Here is a 17,757-nt window from a genome sequence, read left to right as displayed (position 1 = left end):
GAGAAGGGGGAACTTCCCTGGTGGCGCAGTGGGTAAGACTGTGCTACCAATGCAGGGGGCCGGGGTTTGATCCCTGGTCAGGGAACTAGAACCCACATGCATGCCACAACTAAGAGTTCACATGCCACAACTAAGAAGCCCACATGCTGCAACTAAGGAGCCCGCCTGCCGCATCTAAGACCCGTTGCAACCAAATATATAAATAAATATATATTTTTTAAGTGTTGGGGACTTCCCTGGTGGTCCAGTGGTTAGGACTCTGTGCTTTCACTGCTGAGGGCACAGGTTCAATCCCTGGTCAGGGAACTAACATCTGGCAAGCTGCACGCTGCAGGCAAAAAAAATTTTTTAATTAAAAATGTGTAAAAAAGAGTGTAGTGAGATAAAGAGCAGGCGTCAGATGAAACTTTGAAAGGATGCTGATTGAAAGGCCAAGTGCCTCCTGAAGTTTGACTCTCAAGTGGTCCAGACAAATTGAGGACTTGAAGAGGAGGAGTCATATGATGCTACTGGAATGTTCATTTGTTTCTTTGTTTAAATGGGGTTTATTATTTTTTTAAAGAAGTTTTGAATTCACGGCAAAATTGGGCAGAGTACAGAGAGGTGCCACGTGCCCCCTGCTCTGCTGTTACTGCTCTCTCCATCCACCCCCTCCCCCCCACCCACACAGGTGCTCAGAGTTTCCCTCTCCCCAACTAGCCTATCAACATTCTGTGTGTTGGTCATTATCGCTGAATCTACATGGACACATCATGGTCATCAGAGTCCAGAGTTTACACTAGGGTTCACTGCTGGTGTTGTACGTTCTATGGGTTTTGACAAATGTATCTCGCCACGAAGGTATCACAATGAATAGTTTCACTGCCTTGAAAGTCCTCTGTGCTTGAGCTGTTTATCATACCCCACCCCTTAACCCCGCCACAAACCCCTAGCAACCCACCATTTCCGTGGTTTGCCTTTTCCCAAATGTCATAGGTAGTTGGTACCCTAAGCTGTGGCACCTTTCCAGATTGGCTTCTTTCAGTGAGTGACATGCAGTTAAGGTGCCCCACCTGTCACCCCGTGGCTCCCTCTCTCTCTCATTTTTCTTTTCAGTGAGAAGAACATTCTGCTGCATGGATGGAGCCCCGTCTATCTGTCCATTCACCTCCCGAAGGACATCTTGGTTGCTTCCAAGTTCTGGCAGTTATGAATAAAGCTACCGTAAACGTCCAGATGCAAGTTTCTGTGTAGACGGAAGCATTCGACTCATTTAGGTCCATCAGTACCAAGGAGTTTGAGGGCTGGATCATAGAGGAAGAATGCGTTTCATTTTGAAAGACCCAGCCCATGTTCACAGAGCTTCTGAAGATGGTCGCTGAGAGCATGTCAGCATGCTGAGGACTCAAGCCAAGGAAGGAGGTAGAATTCAAAGGTGCCGGCGGGGAAGATGTGGCCGAGACCGAACCTGACCTCCACCCTCTTAGAGCTGACGGCTGGTCCTGAGAATTAAATGGGCGTGAAACAGACTCACAGGAGGGAACCATACACATTTATTTCCCACAAGTTTTACCTGACCCAGGGCGCCCTCCTAAGGAAATGAAGAAAGACCCAGAGAAGTGGCAGAAATTCTTTTCTGTTGGGTTGAACACAGAGGCGATTGTGGAAAAGGAACTACACTATGTGGGGAGGCTAAGGAGGTTGAGAATTAGGTTGAACAAGGTCTGTTTGTACAGAATTCTTTCACTCTCCACTGTCTGCCCTTGACGATCGCAATGTCACTCTACTTCCCGCAGAGGGAAGGCGTCTTGCTGGGGGTGGGGCGGGGGGACATGTTATCTGCTGCTTCCAGGAAGGAAGAGGAGAAGGCTCAGAACGCCCTTCTGCACCTGCTGTATTGGGGGGGGGGAGTTGTTTTTGCTTTGTTTTTTGTTTGTTTGTTTGTTTGTTGTTTGTTGTTTTTTTTCTGCGGTACACGGGCCTCTCACTGTTGTGGCCTCTCCCGTTGCGGAACACAGGCTCCGGACGTGCAGGCTCAGCGGCCATGGCTCACGGGCCCAGCCGCTCCGCGGCATGTGGGATCTTCCTGGACCAGGGCACGAACCCGTGTCCCCTGCATCGGCAGGTGGACTCTCAACCACTGCGCCACCAGGGAAGCCCTGCTTTGTTTTTTGAAGTGTCCGTAGCTCAAGACAATATTCTGGTTTCCTTTACATCTAAGTCCTTTTACCTGGGGTTAGGCTTCTGACAAGAGGAGGGACACATGTTTCTGACATGACGGGCGGGGCAGGCAAGGAGGGATAAGATGGGATGGGTGCGGGCCTATGCCTGTTCTCTTCTCATGTGTTGGGAAGATGATTCTGCTTGCCAAATGGGATCTAACTTCTCCATGAACGATCTAGCAAGATATCAGCTGAAAAGAGGAAGAGTAAAGGTCAGTGAAATGTGGAGAAGATCGCTGACAGACGCTGGGGTCTCCTGAGCAGTGATTTTATCGGAGGCACATGCACATCTCTGGTCTCTGAACCACCGTGTTTAAGGCCGATTCGGTGTGTAGGCCATTTTCAATGTACGGTGGTACCATCAGGCCACTTCGGGGTACTGTCTCCGGCTAACCTGAGTGGTGCTGTCGTGTCCACATAAGACGGGGCTCACCCGGGGTTGGCATGGTGCCAGAGAAAGGGAGACAGCGGTATGTCATTGAGCTTAAGGTATTTCTAAGAGAGTGGCTCTCTGGAGAGGTTGAGGTAGAAGGAGGCCAGCTGGATGTCTGTCTGCTTGTTTGTTGGGTATTGGGGGGGAGGGGCGTGTGCTGTTTATTTTCTGGATGAGGCGAAAGAACTCTTCAAATAGAGGTGTTTGTACAAGGGGTCTGGCAGGATGGGAGGGTGGGGCTCGGTCCATGTACCAAGATATCTAGAGAATCTATAGTGGCTCAGACTCAGGCCTTTTCTCATAAACAGGCAGGGAGAGGAGTTGGCTTTGTCATCACAAAGCTAACTAGCACCACAGTACTCACGACAGAAGGTTCCCAGAATGAACTGATTTGCAGGAGCCAACACACACAAACTGGAAAAGCATTCCTCATAACCAAGGCCGGAGAATACCTGTGCTCCAAAAACCTCTTGAAGATCAATGTTCTAAAAAGAGAGCAAACACATGCAATTCCACTGAGAGGCCGTGCATATGGCCAGTGTATGTGAGAGATGCTCAGCCTCTCAGATGAGGACACACGCAAACTAAACACTATGGAGACAGCTTTGGTCACCATCACACTGGCAGGTTTCTAGTCTGGTGACCACCAGCCCAGGGGACAAAGTGAGGAAGAAGAGGCCCCAGCAGATCCCCTAGAGGGAAGAGTGACCAGACACTCATCTCTGGGAGAACAGTGTGCAGGACCCATCAAAGTCCCACAGGTGCGTCCCTTTACTAGCAGTGATGATTCTTAGACTTGATCCCACTAAAATTCTTGCCCAATTTTTCAGAGATGTCATTTCAAGGGTATCCATCCCAGTACTGGTTGAAATAGTAGGGAACTGGCAACAACATGAATGTTCATGGAGAGGGGATGGGATCCATCATTTCTGGTCCACATGGACGAATGAATGCTTTGCAGCTAGGAAAGTGGGGACAGGGTGTGTACCTCATGAAAGGGGAGACCTCAGGATTCTCTTAGGTGGGAAGCATGAGGACCAACCATCTGCAGCCTGGATCCCATCTGTAAGACCACAAAGAGGTGAAATAAACAGAGATGTCAACAAATCTGCTTGTGTGGGAGACAGAGATAGAGAGAGACAGGAGAGAGACAGAGCCTGAGAGAGATGCACCAAACCGTTCATGATGGTCACCTCTGGGGGTGGGATTTGCAAACCTCTTCTCTTCTCCTTTAGGTGGTATTTCAATTCTTTATAATATGTGTATAATTCTAAAAAGATTAAAATCATATGTTCAGTGTGATCCATTTATCACTTATCGTTGGAATAATTAAAGTAACATCATTTCATGTTTTAAAGATTTATTACAAGGACAGTAACCACTTATGAGAGTAAAATAATGAATTCTAAAGGAATTAAGAATCAAATAGGGCTTCCCTGGTGGCGTAGTGGTTGAGAATCTGCCTGCCAATGCAGGGGACATGGGTTCGAGCCCTGGTCCGGGAAGATCCCACATGCCACGGAGCAACTGGACCTGTGAGCCACAATTACTGAGCCTGCATGTCTGGAGCCTGTGCTCCACAACAAGGGAGGCCGCGATAGTGAGACGCCCATGTACCGCGATGAAGAGTGGCCCCCGCTTGCCACAAGTAGAGAAAGCCCTCGCACAGAAACGAAGACCCAACACAGCCATAAATAAATTAATTAATTAATTAAAAAAAGAATCAAGTAAAGAACAAAAGCTATTGGTGACTCAGTTCCAGGCCAGCTAGGCAGCAGTGAATGGCAGGGTTGGGGCAAGTTTCTCCCGGAGGTTGTATATGTTCTGAATCAGCATCCAGTAGAGGTGAGGGAAATGTGGGTAAGACTTGTACACTGAAAACAACAATTGCTTGTTGAAAGAAACTAAGAGAGAGCTAAATTCATGGAAAATAATCCCATATTCATGGATCAGAAGGCTTAATTCTATTAAGACGGCAATACTCCACAAATAAAGATTCAAGTCAATCCCTACCAAAATTCCAGGTGGTGTTTTGCAGAAATTGACAAGCAGTCTAAAATTCATGTGGAAAAAGGGCTCAGAATAGATCAAAGAATCTTGAAGAACAAAGTTGGAGGTATGGAGAGCCAGACAGAACCCCATGGTTGGTATAAAGACAATTTAAGCTGAAGATACTTGAGATTCAATAGATGCAGGAAAAAAAGAGCTTTCTTGGAGCTTCCCTCATCTGAATAAAAGCAGAAACTTCTGAGAAATGACCACTGCTGTAAATTCCCTCTTCAGGGTGGCTTCTATTCCCAGGAGAGAGACCAAGAGTAAACCCACCATAAGTCCCTTCTGTGAGGTGTTTTATGACCCTGAAGAAGACGCAAACATTATCAAAAACTTTCTCATATCCCATTGTTTTCCGAAGAACCTGTTTGTCTTTCCTGAAGAAACCTCTCTGTTCTTCCCATAGAAGCCAATTCTCCCCTCACCCTTTCCCTGTTAAGTTAGGTTATAAGCCTTTGACTCTCATTATTTAGCATTGAGCGACTTTTTTGGTTGGCTCCTGTGTGCGTGGAAACAAACATTTTCTCCTGTTAACCTGTCTTCTGTAAGTGTAATTTACAAGCCCCAGCCACTAATCCTGAGAAAGTCGAGGAAATTGTTTTCTTTTTTCACAGTTTTGGTGAACACAAAGGGAAGGCTGGGGCACACCACTCACTCCAGAGGCTGTGATGGATTCTCAGGACGTCTGAAAGAACAAAGAAAAGGTAATAATTCTGACTAAGTCAGCCTCCCAGATATCTGCTCTGACTGGGTCAAATGAGGGCAGTGACAATCTCTCCTTGTCTTCTCCTTTGCTCATATCTAGACTGGCATGAGGAAACATTTGGGGGGACCTCTTCTCTGGGCGTTGTGATTTTGCATGGCCCTCAGTTCTGGGTCCTCTCAGTGTCCTTTCCCTCCAGGTACAGCATTGCTTTCCCGTTTGCCCCATTTGGTATCCTGGGAGATTGGCCTGGATCCATTGAGAGTGTTCCCTCTGTGTCTTTCCTCCTGCAAGGAACACTGGTTGTATAGCCTGAGTGTACTGGCAGCCAACTGTCACATTTGGGTCCTTAGAATTTGTAGCTGGTTGTCCAGAAATGTGGGCTGCGCCCCACTTGAGGCTGATGTGCTACTTAAGGGGCTGCCAGCTCTCAGGGACTCATGTAGTCTTTATTTCTTTTGGCTGTCTTTGGGAGTGACTCTGTATCACGGCTGCTCTTTTTTCAACCTCTTTAGTGACATCTTTTTGTCCATTGTTAAGCTATAATAAGGCTTATTGGTTTTGAGGCATGTTTAGGAATAAGTATACCTTTGGAAACCGCCTGGGAGGGGAAAAAAGGGTTCAATACAGGAGAATTTACTGGTTGTCCTGGCCAAACACCTGATAAGATATTTGCAAGGATATTTTTAAAAGGTTCTCATCCCCTAATTGTCCATCGACAGATGAATGGATAAAGAAGATGTGGCATATATATACAATGGACTATTACTCAGCCATAAAAAGGAACGAAATTGAGTTATTTGTAGTAAGGTGGATGGACCTAGAGTCTGTCATATAGAGTGAAGTAAGTCAGAAAGAGAAAAACAAATACCGTATGCTAACACATATATATGGAATCTAAAAAACTGATGCTGATCAACCTAGTGGCAGGGCAGGAATAAAGACGCAGATGTAGAGAATGGACTTGAGGACACAAGGCTGCAAGGAGAAGCTGGGACGAAGTGAGACAGTAGCATTGACATATATACACTACCAAATGTAAAACAGATAGCTACTAGGAAGCTGCTGCATAGCACAGGGAGATCAGCTCGATGCTTTATGACGACCTAGAGGGGTGGGATAGGGAGGGTGGGAGGGAGGCTCAAGAGGGAGGGGATATGGGGATACCTGTATATGTACAGCTGATTCACTTTGTTGTACAGCAGAAACTAACACACATTGTAAAGCAATTATACTCCAATAAAGATGTAATAAATAAATAAATGTTCTCACCCTAAAGCAAATATCCTATTGAAACCTCTCAGATGATCAAATTTTTTAAAAAGACGAAGAAGTATCATAGCGAGCCTAAGATCACTTCCTTAACAAAACAAAAGAACGGAAATCAGATTTAGAGGAAAAAATAAAATCCATGTACACAATCAACCATCACCCCATATATATACACTCTGCTCATGCCATTCTTCAGATGCCCCTGGAGAAAACCCTCTCCGAGACTGCAAATGGCCAGGTCCTTGGCCAGAACCTCCTGCTAATTTTCAGAACTTGGCCCCGTTGGAGGCTGCTCTTCAGGCCTGAGAGGAGTGATTTGTGAGGCCTCCTCTGCTAAGACCACCTGGGCTAAAATGGAACCATGCGCTCTGAGCGAGACAGAGCACGCCAAGCCTTTGTGGAAGGATTCGTGAAAACATCCCAAAGGCACACAGCTCTAATCTGCACACGAGAATTCTTTGATTTACATCTTAGTTGGAAATCTTCTCCTTGTTATAAAGAGGAAAATCCAAGATAGTGAAGTCGGATGGACAGTTCAGCCTCTTGAAATGATCACGAAGCAAGATATGCAATTCCTTGAAGAATTAAAAACAACCATCCTTGCTTTACTAATCTCATCTGCACGAAACAGAAATGCAGCTGTAGGAGGAATTCAAAGCCCACCCACCCTTCTTATCGATATGAAAGTCTCCACTTTCTTCTCATGTCTGGGTGTTGGGAAGAGAACTGTCCGACACTCCAGAATGAAGATAAACTTAAATAGTAATTGCCCTACATCTCTGATAACAGGAAATATGCCCCAGAAATTCTTATTTTAAATGCTTCCATCCTTCCCCAGGCCCTTCTCCCAGCAAGAGCTGTGTCTTTAAATGTGAACATCCAAGGAAATAACTCTAAGTTGAGGGTGTCTTGCCTTTAATTGTGCTTCTTGCCTCCTGTCATAAAACATGAGACATTTCAAAAATATATCATGGACTTCCCTGGCAGTCCAGTGGTTAAGACTCCGGGCTTCCACTGTGGGGGGCACGCGTTCGACCCCTGGTCGGGGAAACTGCATGCCACTTGGTGCAGCCAAAAAAACAAAAACAAAAACAAAAATATATTATTATTAAGGATATTTGAACACGATTTACAGTATTCAAGATATTCAACTAGTCTCAAGGTTGATAATGTTTCTTGAAAAAAATTAGACATTTATTTCTTCACCTCATAAGTGCAATTAACACCCCCTCCCCCCAAAAAAAAATCCGCAATGCTTTCTTGCCTATCATGCCCAACCGTTGAACAGTAACTTACTCCACTAAAATCACTACTTGAGACCAGAAAGGAAAAAGCTAATTGTAGACAAACTAGATATTTTATCCACTCAGATTGATTTAAAAAAAGAAAACCAAGATGGATACATAGTATTTCCAGAAATTCCACTGTCCAGAATTCAGTCCACAGCCTCCATAAGATTACATATCAGGGCAAATCAAAAATCTTAAAAGTCTTCTCCCCATATATTAGTGAAAAGCTTTAGCTCTCGCTAGGCAAGCAATCTTTGTCTTCCCTCTGCCAGAAACACAGTTCAGAGTCTACTATTTCACAGAAACAGATGATTTTGTATGACTCCGTTTTACTGACTCACGGCCAAAATTTTGGAAATTTCTCTATATGCACTTGTCTGGATGATTATGTATGTCTCCTATTATGGGGGGGGGTCCTCATCCAAGAACCTAGGAGGGTAGAGGGAAAATTATTCTTCCTCCCATTCACATGTAATGAAATACTATTCAGAAATAGGAAGGAATAAACCATCAACCCATGCACAAAACATGGGTGAATCTTACATGTATATTGCTAAGTGAAAGAATCCAGTCTGAAGAGGCTGCACACTGTATGACCCCGTTTGTATGACATTCTGGAACAGGTAAAACAGAGATGGTAAACAAGTTATGGGGGGGGGCATTGAAATATTCCACATGATAATTTAATGTTGGATACCTGCCACTATGCATTAGTTTAAACCCATGGATTTTTACAACCCAACAAGTAAATAATATATAATCAAATTTAGTTATTTAGGATATGGGAGTTTCACAGGATGGAATAGAGAATGTGACAAGGAATCTAACTGATTTAGAAGTATACAAAACTCACTGTTGGTGGGGTGAGGTGTGGGGGAGCAAAAGGTACTTGACCTAATTAACCATGGAAAACAATGGAATCTGTAGAATAAAGGCGAAATGTACCATACATAAATACTGGAGTCTAAGTTCTTTCCCATGGTGATAGAAGCTAACAATACTGAAACTACTAAATCTGTAATCTGGACTGGAACAAGCAATGAATTCAATAAATGACAGAGGTGGAAGCCAGTTATCTTACACTCGGAGTGGGAAGTTACAGATAAGCAAAGGAGGACGGTTACAGTATCCATGTAATAATGGACAGATTATATTTCCTCAATTTTAAAAACTTCTGTGCATCAAAAGGTGATACACAGAGAGGGAAAATACAGCTCACAGAATGGAAGAAAATATTTGCACATCATATATCTGACAAGAGTCTGTTCTTCAGAATATATCAAGAACGTTTACAAATCATCAACAAAAAGACAACCCAATTTTTTTAGTGGAAAAGGACTTGAATAGGCACTTCTCTAGATAAGAAATACAAATAGTCAATAAATTCTTAAAAAGATGTCAAACATCAGTAATCATAATGGAAATGCAAGTTAATACCGCAGTGCAATCCCCCTTTACACATACTAGAATGGTTATTAAAAAAATAGAAAATATCAAACGTTGCCAACAATGTAGAGAAATTGGAACTCTTAAGCATTGCTTGTGGAAATGGAAAATGGTGCAGCCTATGTGTACATTTTTGACATTTCCTCAAAAAGATAAAAATACTGTTACCAGGCTTCCCTGGTGGCGCAGTGGTTAAGAATCTGCCTGCCGATGCAGGGGACACGGGTTCGACCCCTGGTCCGGGAAGATCCCACATGCGGCGGAGCAACGAAGCCCGTGCGCCACAACTATTGAGCCTGCGCTCTAGAGCCCTTGAGCCCCAACTACTGAGCCCTCGAGCCACAACTACTGAAGCCCGCGCACCTAGAGCCTGTGCTCCACAACAAGAGAAGCCACTACAATGAGAAGCCCGCGCACCGAAACGAAGAGTAGCCCCCACTCGCCGCAAGTAGAGAAAGCCCGCACGCAGCAACAAAGACCCAATGCAGCCAAAAATAAATAAATAAACTTATTAAAAATATACAATTACCTTATTACCTTATGGTTCAACAACTCCACTCCTAGATATAGACATCAAAGAATTGAATAATAGGTGTTCAAACAAACAAAAAAATATATATATATACATATACACGAATATTCATAGCAGCACTGTTCACAAGAGCCAGAAGGTAGAAGTGACTGAAATGTCCATCAAAGGGTGAATGGATAAACAAAATGGGTAGATCCATAAACTATCCTATTATTCTACTATACAAAGAAATTAAGTAAAATGGCGCAGCCGCTGTGGAAAACAATACGGCAGCTCCCCAAACACTTAAGCAGTTAACGTACGATCTGTCAATTCCACTTCAGGGCATAGACTCAAGTATTTGAAAGCAGTAAGTAGAACGGTTATTTGTACAACCATATTCATACCAGCATTATTCACAATGGCCAAAAATGTGGAAGCAACCCACGTAACCATCGACTGATGAACAAATAACAAAACGTGGTATATGATATGATTCAGCCTTTAAAACTAAGGTAATTCCCACACATCGCACACATGATGAAACTTGAAGTCACCATGCTAAAACTAAGCTGGTCACAGGACAAGTATTACATGATTCCACTTATATAAGGTATCCAGATAAGTCAAATTCGGAGACAAAGACAATGTGGTTGCCAGGGGCTGAGCGGAGTTAGTGTGTAATGGACAGAGAGTTTCACTTGCGGAAAATGAAGAAGTCCCAGAGACGGATGGTGAGAATGATTGTACGACAATGAGAGGCAGCTAATGCCGCAGGACTGTACACTTAAAACGCTTAAATGGTAAATGTCATGTTACACATTTCTAATCACAATGATAAAAAAAGTTAAGTACTGATATGTATTACAACATGGATGAACACTGAACTCATCCACAGTAAAAGGTGCTCTACAGAAAAGGCCACCAAACACAGACTCGCATCCTGTGCTCTAAACCCCTGAAGACTGTAAAAATAAGGGGAAATCTCAGTAACGATTCCAGAAAAAGAAAACTGGGTCAGGATGCAAAGAGACATTTCCAAACAGCTGGAAAACCTGCTGAAAGTTGAAGTGGGCCTGTGGATTAAACTATAAAGTGGAAACCTTTTGATTTACTCATTTTTGGGTTATATGCTGGCTCCTGGGGAGAGTGTCCCTATTTTGGGTAAAATAAACTGGAATATTTCATGTGAAGTGGCAAATGTGAGCACTTTTTACTGTTATTGAAAGTGTTCTGTATGTTTGAAATGACTGGGAAGTAAATTACTTTTTAAAACAACCATGACAATACCATGTCAGAAAAGCAGAGGAGATATCAAACCCTAACTCTGACCCCTAACCCTAACCCAACTAATGGTCCAGTTCAACCTTTCATTCATGAGTGACCCTTAGAGAGTGCCGTCCTCCTAGAGGTCTCAGGGAGATGGGGAAAAAAGGAGAGAAATGTGGGCCAGTTACCCTTAACGCTAACATAACCCTCAAACCCTAATCCCTAATCTCTATGCCTAAATTCACTACTCCTAACCCTAACTCTAACCCTAACCCTGTAACCCTCTAACTCTAGCCCCTAGACCCCTTGGCCCTAGCCCTAGTCCTAAGCCCTAAATCCTAAAACCTAGCTTTTGTCCTAGCCCTAACCCTAGCCCTATCCTGTACTCTAATCCATACCCTAACTAACCCATACTCCAACCCAAACCTGAACCCTAGTCCCTGACTCTTAACCCTTGAACCCTATCTCTAACTTCTGATCCCTGAACCCTATCCTAGATCTTGGACCCCCGACCACTGTCTCAAACCCTGATCCTGACCCTAACTACTAAACCCTAACTTCTCACCATAATCCTAATCTAAGATAATTAAAGAGAATAAGAAACAGCCAGAAAAGCAAGAAGGAAACCGAGAGAATGTGGTATCGAAAAAAGCAGTCGAATGCTGCTGAGAGTCTGGTATAGCTAAGCCTGGAATGTACTCACTATATTTGGCACCAGAGACATCACTGATGACATTGGCATGTGCAATTTCTGTAGTGTTGGGCATTCAAAGTAGGTTGGAGTGGGCTTGAATGAATGGGAGTGACCAAAGAAGGCAGAGGCTCAGCTGTGATGACATGCAACTTCAAAGAGTAGCAAAAGTAATAATAATAATAATAATAATCTATTCTGGGGGAAGGGGAGCAAAGATGTTGGTATCAAAGTCCGAAGTGTCTGGCTGTGAACTTCACCAGCCACCAATGAAAATACACCCCCAAAAGAGAGTACCTGGTAGCCTTCCAGTTTACGGTCCAGCATGCAAGGAGTTCAGAAGTTGACACTCTGTCCTAACAAGTAAGAAGCTAAACTGAAAAACCACCAGCTATTCTTAGAGAGGTGAGGTCACAGAGCAAACCACTGCCCCCCAAAATGAAGAGAAAGACAGGCAGAGCAGAAACCCACAAGTAGAAACACATCGCAGGAACCAGCATCAGGAAAGGTAAACCTACCTACTGTAATTGACAAGTCACTGAACACTCAGTGTGGACAAATCTGAGAGCTAAAAACTCCAGGGTGGGCCCAGTCTTAGGAGAGCTCCCACACTTTTGTGAGTTTTACCTCCAGGAGAGCTCCAGGTCTTCACAGTGAATATTGGAGAAAAATCCCTCATGCTTCCAGCAGAAGGAAAGGAAAAATAACTACTTTAAAATACACCAGGGCCTTCTGTTCTTAACAGGCCTGCCCTCAGGAGAAACCATTTTGCCAGAGCCTGACCTGTTAGGGTTTTATGAGAGCTCAACCAAACTGACAGAAGAGAAATACTCAACTCCAGCTAGCTCTATCCATCCTGTCCCACCTTAGGAGGGAAAAAACTGGTGAAGTTCACAGTCCAGGGGCACAGGCTCACCAAAGACTGAGGCCCAGTCACAGGACTACAGAGCACTTCTGTTCTCCCACATCTAACATCACATTACTAAGGCCTATTTACTACAGTTCCTTTTACTTAGTACATGTCCAACTTTCAACAAAAATTACACGGCATACTCAAAAGCAAAAAACATAGTTTGAAGAGACTGAACAAGCATCAGAACCAGAGTCAGATATGGCAAGAATTTGGAATTATCAGATTGGGAATTTAAAACAATATTTATTAATATGCTAAGGGATTTACTGGAACAAATAAATAACATGGATAATGTAAGAACAGAAATGGAATTTTTAAGAATTCGTTAAAAAGAAATGTTAGAGATCAAAAATACTGTAACAAAAATGAAGAACATTTTCGATGGGCTTATTAGGATCCGGGTTGTGGCTGAGGAAAGAATCTCTGAGCTTGAGGATATAAAAACCAGGACAGAATATCCAAGACAAAAGGTGTAACATACACATAATGGAAATACCAGAAAAAAACCCAGAACAGAACAGAAGCACTAAAGCCTGAGAATTTCCACCAAATTAATGTCAGACACAAAAACAGAGACCCAGGAAGCTCAGAGAACACCAGCAGGATAAACGCCACCAAAAAAAAAAAACACACCTAAGCATACCATATTCAAACTTCAGAAAAACCAACATACAGAAAAAACCTTGAAAAAAACCACAGGGAAAAAACATCTTACCCATGAAGTAACAAAGGTAAGAATTACATACTTCTCAGAAGCCAGGAACGCAAGAAGAGAGTGGAGTGAAGTACTTACAGTACTGAGAGAAAAAACCACGAAGCTAGAATTCTATGCTCTATGAAAGTATCTTTCAAAAGTGAAAGAGAGGGCTTCGCTGGTGGCGCAGTGGTTGGCAGTCCGCCTGCCGATGCGGGGGGCGCGGGTTCGTGCCTCGGTCCGGGAGGATCCCGCATGCCGCGGAGCGGCTGGGCCCGTGGGCCATGGCCGCTGGGCCTGCGTGTCTGGAGCCTGTGCTCCGCGGCAGGAGAGGCCACAGCAGTGAGAGGCCAGTGTACCGCAAAAAAAAAAAAAAAAGTGAAGGAGACTTTTTCAGACAAACAAAAATTGACCTGCCTTGCAAGAAATGTTATAAAGAAGTTCTTCAGAGAGAAGGAAAATAATGTAGATCATAAACTTGGATCCACATCTACCATCAGAGGATGAATAAGTGAAGGTAAAACTTTTCATTTAATTTTTCTTTTTCTCAGTTGCTCTAATAGATAACAGTTTATTCAAAATAATAATGTCAACAATGCATTCAGTTATGTGTGCTTATATATAAGTGAGATAAAGGACAGGTGGAAAGAATAGGAGTATTTCATTATTATAAGGCACCTGCACTACCTGTGAAGTGGTATAGTGTTATTAACCGGACTTGAATATTTTATAAATGTACATTTCAAACTCTAGGGCAACCATCAAAAATGTAAAAACAAAATAAGCATGATTGATATGACAGGAGAGGGGAGGAAATGGAATCATATAAAATTAAAATGCTCAATTAAAACCCCAAAAGGCAAAAAAAAAAAAAAAAAGTAGGAAAGACAAAATAGGAAAAAAAGAACAAGGGCAACAAATAGAAACTAGGAACAAATAGGTAGATATTAATCAAACAATATCAATAATCACTTTGAATATCAATTGTCTAAATATACCAATTACAAGACAGATTGTCAGAGTGAATCAAACAACAAGACCCAGCTATCTGCTGTCTAAAGTAAATGCATGGAGAAAGATATATCATACTAACACCAATTAAAAGAAATCAGGAGTAGCTATCTTCATTTCAGATAGAGAGGACTTCAGACCAAGGAAAGTTATCAGAGATAAAGAGAGGTATTACATAATGATAAAGGGGTCAATATTTCAAGAAGACATGCAATCCTTAATGTATGTACCAAACAACAGGGTGTCAAACTACTTGAGGCAAAAAGAAGAACAGCAATGAGAAACAGATGATTCCAGTATTATTTTGAGACTTCAACACCCCTCTCTCAGAAATGGACACAGCCAGCAGGCAGAAAATCAGTGAGGACGTAGCTGAACTCAATAGCACCTTCAATCAACTGGATATAATGGACATCTATACACTACTTCATCCAACAACAGCAGAATACACATTCTTCTCAAGCTCGCATGGAACATATACCAAAATAGACCACATTCTGGGCCATGAAACACAACTTAACAAATTTAAAAGAATACAAATCATACAATGACTACTCTAATTCCGTTCCAAAAGGCTCTTTTGCCAGACAGCCTTTGAGTGGGGACTTTCCCTAGGTTAGCACCTAATTACCCGCTGAAGCCCAGCTCACTTCCCCTGTTGCTTTCTCTCGGCGTCCTGCGCACTTTCTTCAGAGGGTTTGTCTGTAATTTTATTACAACAGCTAGTTGATTTACACGTCTGCCCCACTGGAAGGTCAGCTCCAAGATGGCAGCTCTGTTGCTCTCCGCTGTACCCTCAGTCCCAACAAGGAATGCCTGTCTTAGCCCACAGCTGCCCTCAACAGGTACTTCTTGAATAAATCAATGAATGCCCCTGAGCCGGCATCTCACTGCCGAGCTGTGTGGAGGGAGAACTAGGTTCCCTGATAAACCTGGCTCAGTCGTGGCTGTCGCAATTCTCGGTTAACAACAATGGAGTAGAAAAATATGCTCATGGGACCTCCCTGGTGGCGCAGTGGTTAAGAGTCCGCCTGCCAATGCAGGGGATACAGTTTCCATCCCTGGTCCGGGAAGATCCCACATGCCGCAGAGCAACTAAGCCCGTGCGCCACAACTACTGAGCCTGCGCTCTAGAACCCGCGAGCCACAGCTACTGAGCCCTCGTGCCACAACTACTCAAGCCCGTGTGCCTAGAGCCCGTGCTCCGCAACGAGAAGCCACTGCAATGAGAAGCCCGCGCACCGCAACGAAGAGTAGCCCCCTCTCGCTGCAACTAGAGAAAGCCCGCGCGCAGCAACAAAGACCAAAAATAAATAAATTTTTTTTAAAAAAAGAAAGAAAAATATGCTCAGAATCGCCCCAAGAGAGAATTACAAACTTTAGAAATCACCTAGTCTTCTGCCTCCCACACATGAGGCCCCACCCCCCCCACTTTCCCCAGCGCTGCTCTGCGCCCCTTCCATCACCCCAAAGAAGCCCCGCACTCGGGCACCAACGCCCACACAAGACTCCGGCCCCACACCTATGGTCCACCCACCGCACCTGAGCACCCTGCCCCCTTGCCTGCACCCCGCCCCACACGCCACAGGCCCCGCCCCCACGCCTCAGGAACGCTTCCCCAGTCGTTCCCCCCGCGGCCGCCCAGTCACTCCCCAAGGCCTACAGCCGCTTGAACCCTGGCTCAGCCCCGGGGCCAAAGCCCACCCCAGACTCCGGCTATTGGAAGCCCCAGGCCGGCCCGGTCCGGGTACTCATTGACCGGCAGTACTCTCGCCCGGCACTGGACTAGCCAGCCAGCCCCCGGCGAGGTCCTTCAGGCCTTTGGCCGGGCAGCCCTCCTAGGGTCCTTGCGCGGTTGCGTAGCATCTGCGAGGACGCGGGCAGCGCTGGAAGCTGAGTGAACCGCGGTTGGGACCCGGGCTGACTCGCGGGGTCCGAGACAGGGCAGGGTCCGGGACGGGGCGGGATCCGAGGGGGACTCGGGGCCCTGAGGGCGGCTGGCCGTGGGCGGACCGACCTGCGGCGCTCCTGGTCTCCAGCCCTCGCCCGGGGACGGCCGAGAAGACGAAGTCGCGCGGGTGGCGGCCTCGCATGTGGGAACCGCCCCTCCAAGGCCGTCCTCGGGCCCTTGGCCAGTGCGGGGAAGAACGGGACAGTGGGTTCTGGCAACGGTAGGGGGCGGGGGGGCGAAGGCAGCCCAGCCTGGCTGCGGGGGTAAAGTGGTTCTCAGACCTGTTTGGTGCCCGAAAACTACTTGAGTGAAAGAGAACTTATCCACTGGGTGGCGAGGACATCGACACCCATTGAAGGTCTTTGAGAACGGGTTTGGCCGCGTTTGGCTTCCGAACAGGTCGCTCCAGCTTCAGGGTGGAGGTAGAAGGGACAGCCCCTCATTATGCTTATCAGGCATCTGCCACTTCCCAGTCACTGCTTTTGAGGCTGAGGGTACCTCGGTAAAGAAGGCTGAGTCCCTACCTGAGCAGAAACAGTAGCATTGCAGTTAGGGAAACTCAGGGGTCCTGTCGGTATTTTCCACCCTTGTGTGCACGTCTGTCATAGCTCTTGCCACAGTAGACTGCCATCGTGTCTCCTATCCGGGCGCGAGATGTACCCGTGATGAACCCTCAGTAAGTGCGAGCACTGATGCTGCGTTGTCGTTGCATCATTTTTGTGTGCCGAGTTAACTCAGAGTGTGGACTACGGCACATTCCCAGTAATGTTCGTGAAGTTATATTTGGGCTTAAGGACATGAGGGCAGTGGGATAGAGCTAGAGCTTGTTACGCCTCGATGCTGGCGTTGGGTGGCTGGTGATGTATTGTGCAGACAGGGAACGTGAGGAGCGACTTTGGGGTGGGCAGGGCTTAGGTTTCACAGGTTATTTTTGCCTGTGTGGAATAGTTCGCTATTCAGAATCTGGTAGGCAATTGCATACCTGAGTCTGGCACTGAGGGAAGTGATCTCTGTGGAGATACAGATCTGGCACCATCAGCATGTAGGAGATACCTAAAACCAGTAGAGGTTGGAATAACCCTAGAGAAGAGGGTCTGGGGAATGCCTAGTTGAGAGAGGAAGAGGCAGCTACTGATGGCAGTATGATGGAAAATGAAGTGGAAGTGAGAAGCATTAGGTAGAGGATCAGGAATACAGGTTAGGGTTCTTTGGCTGTGTGATCTGTCATGCAGTGATGAGAATTCAGGCTTACAGAGCCCTCTTTGTCAGACAGTGTCTCAACTCAATCATGTGATGTGGGCACTGAGTTTTGTCCCTGCTT

General features: G+C 45.2%; 1 protein-coding gene and 1 long non-coding RNA gene across 8 annotated transcripts in view; one reads left to right on the top strand and one right to left on the bottom strand.

The window, feature by feature from the left end:
• Nucleotides 1–952: 952 nt before the first annotated feature.
• On the bottom strand, nucleotides 953–17,099 carry LOC137202663 (uncharacterized). Of its 3 annotated transcripts, none has more exons than XR_010932758.1 (4): nucleotides 16,961–17,099; nucleotides 3,623–3,697; nucleotides 2,999–3,119; nucleotides 953–1,481 (listed from the first exon to the last, which is right to left on the bottom strand). It is a non-coding gene; the product is annotated as an uncharacterized lncRNA (long non-coding RNA). The 3 variants fall into 3 exon arrangements; XR_010932756.1 differs by lacking the exon at nucleotides 16,961–17,099 and adding an exon at nucleotides 16,503–16,561; XR_010932757.1 differs by lacking the exon at nucleotides 16,961–17,099 and adding an exon at nucleotides 16,190–16,282.
• The window catches only part of RABL2B (RAB, member of RAS oncogene family like 2B), a 16,713-nt gene continuing 15,245 nt past the window's right edge, over nucleotides 16,290–17,757 (top strand). Inside the window, exon 1 of one of the 5 annotated variants that reach the window (XM_067698560.1) lies at nucleotides 16,290–16,417. The gene's annotated coding sequence lies outside the window, so the exon portion shown is untranslated. The other 4 variants (XM_067698564.1, XM_067698562.1, XM_067698563.1 and 1 more) reach the window with 4 other exon arrangements.

The sequence above is a fragment of the Pseudorca crassidens genome, chromosome 11 (genome assembly GCF_039906515.1).
Source record: "Pseudorca crassidens isolate mPseCra1 chromosome 11, mPseCra1.hap1, whole genome shotgun sequence".
Taxonomy (NCBI): Eukaryota; Metazoa; Chordata; class Mammalia; order Artiodactyla; family Delphinidae; genus Pseudorca; species Pseudorca crassidens.
This window is presented reverse-complemented; position numbering and strand designations above follow the sequence as displayed.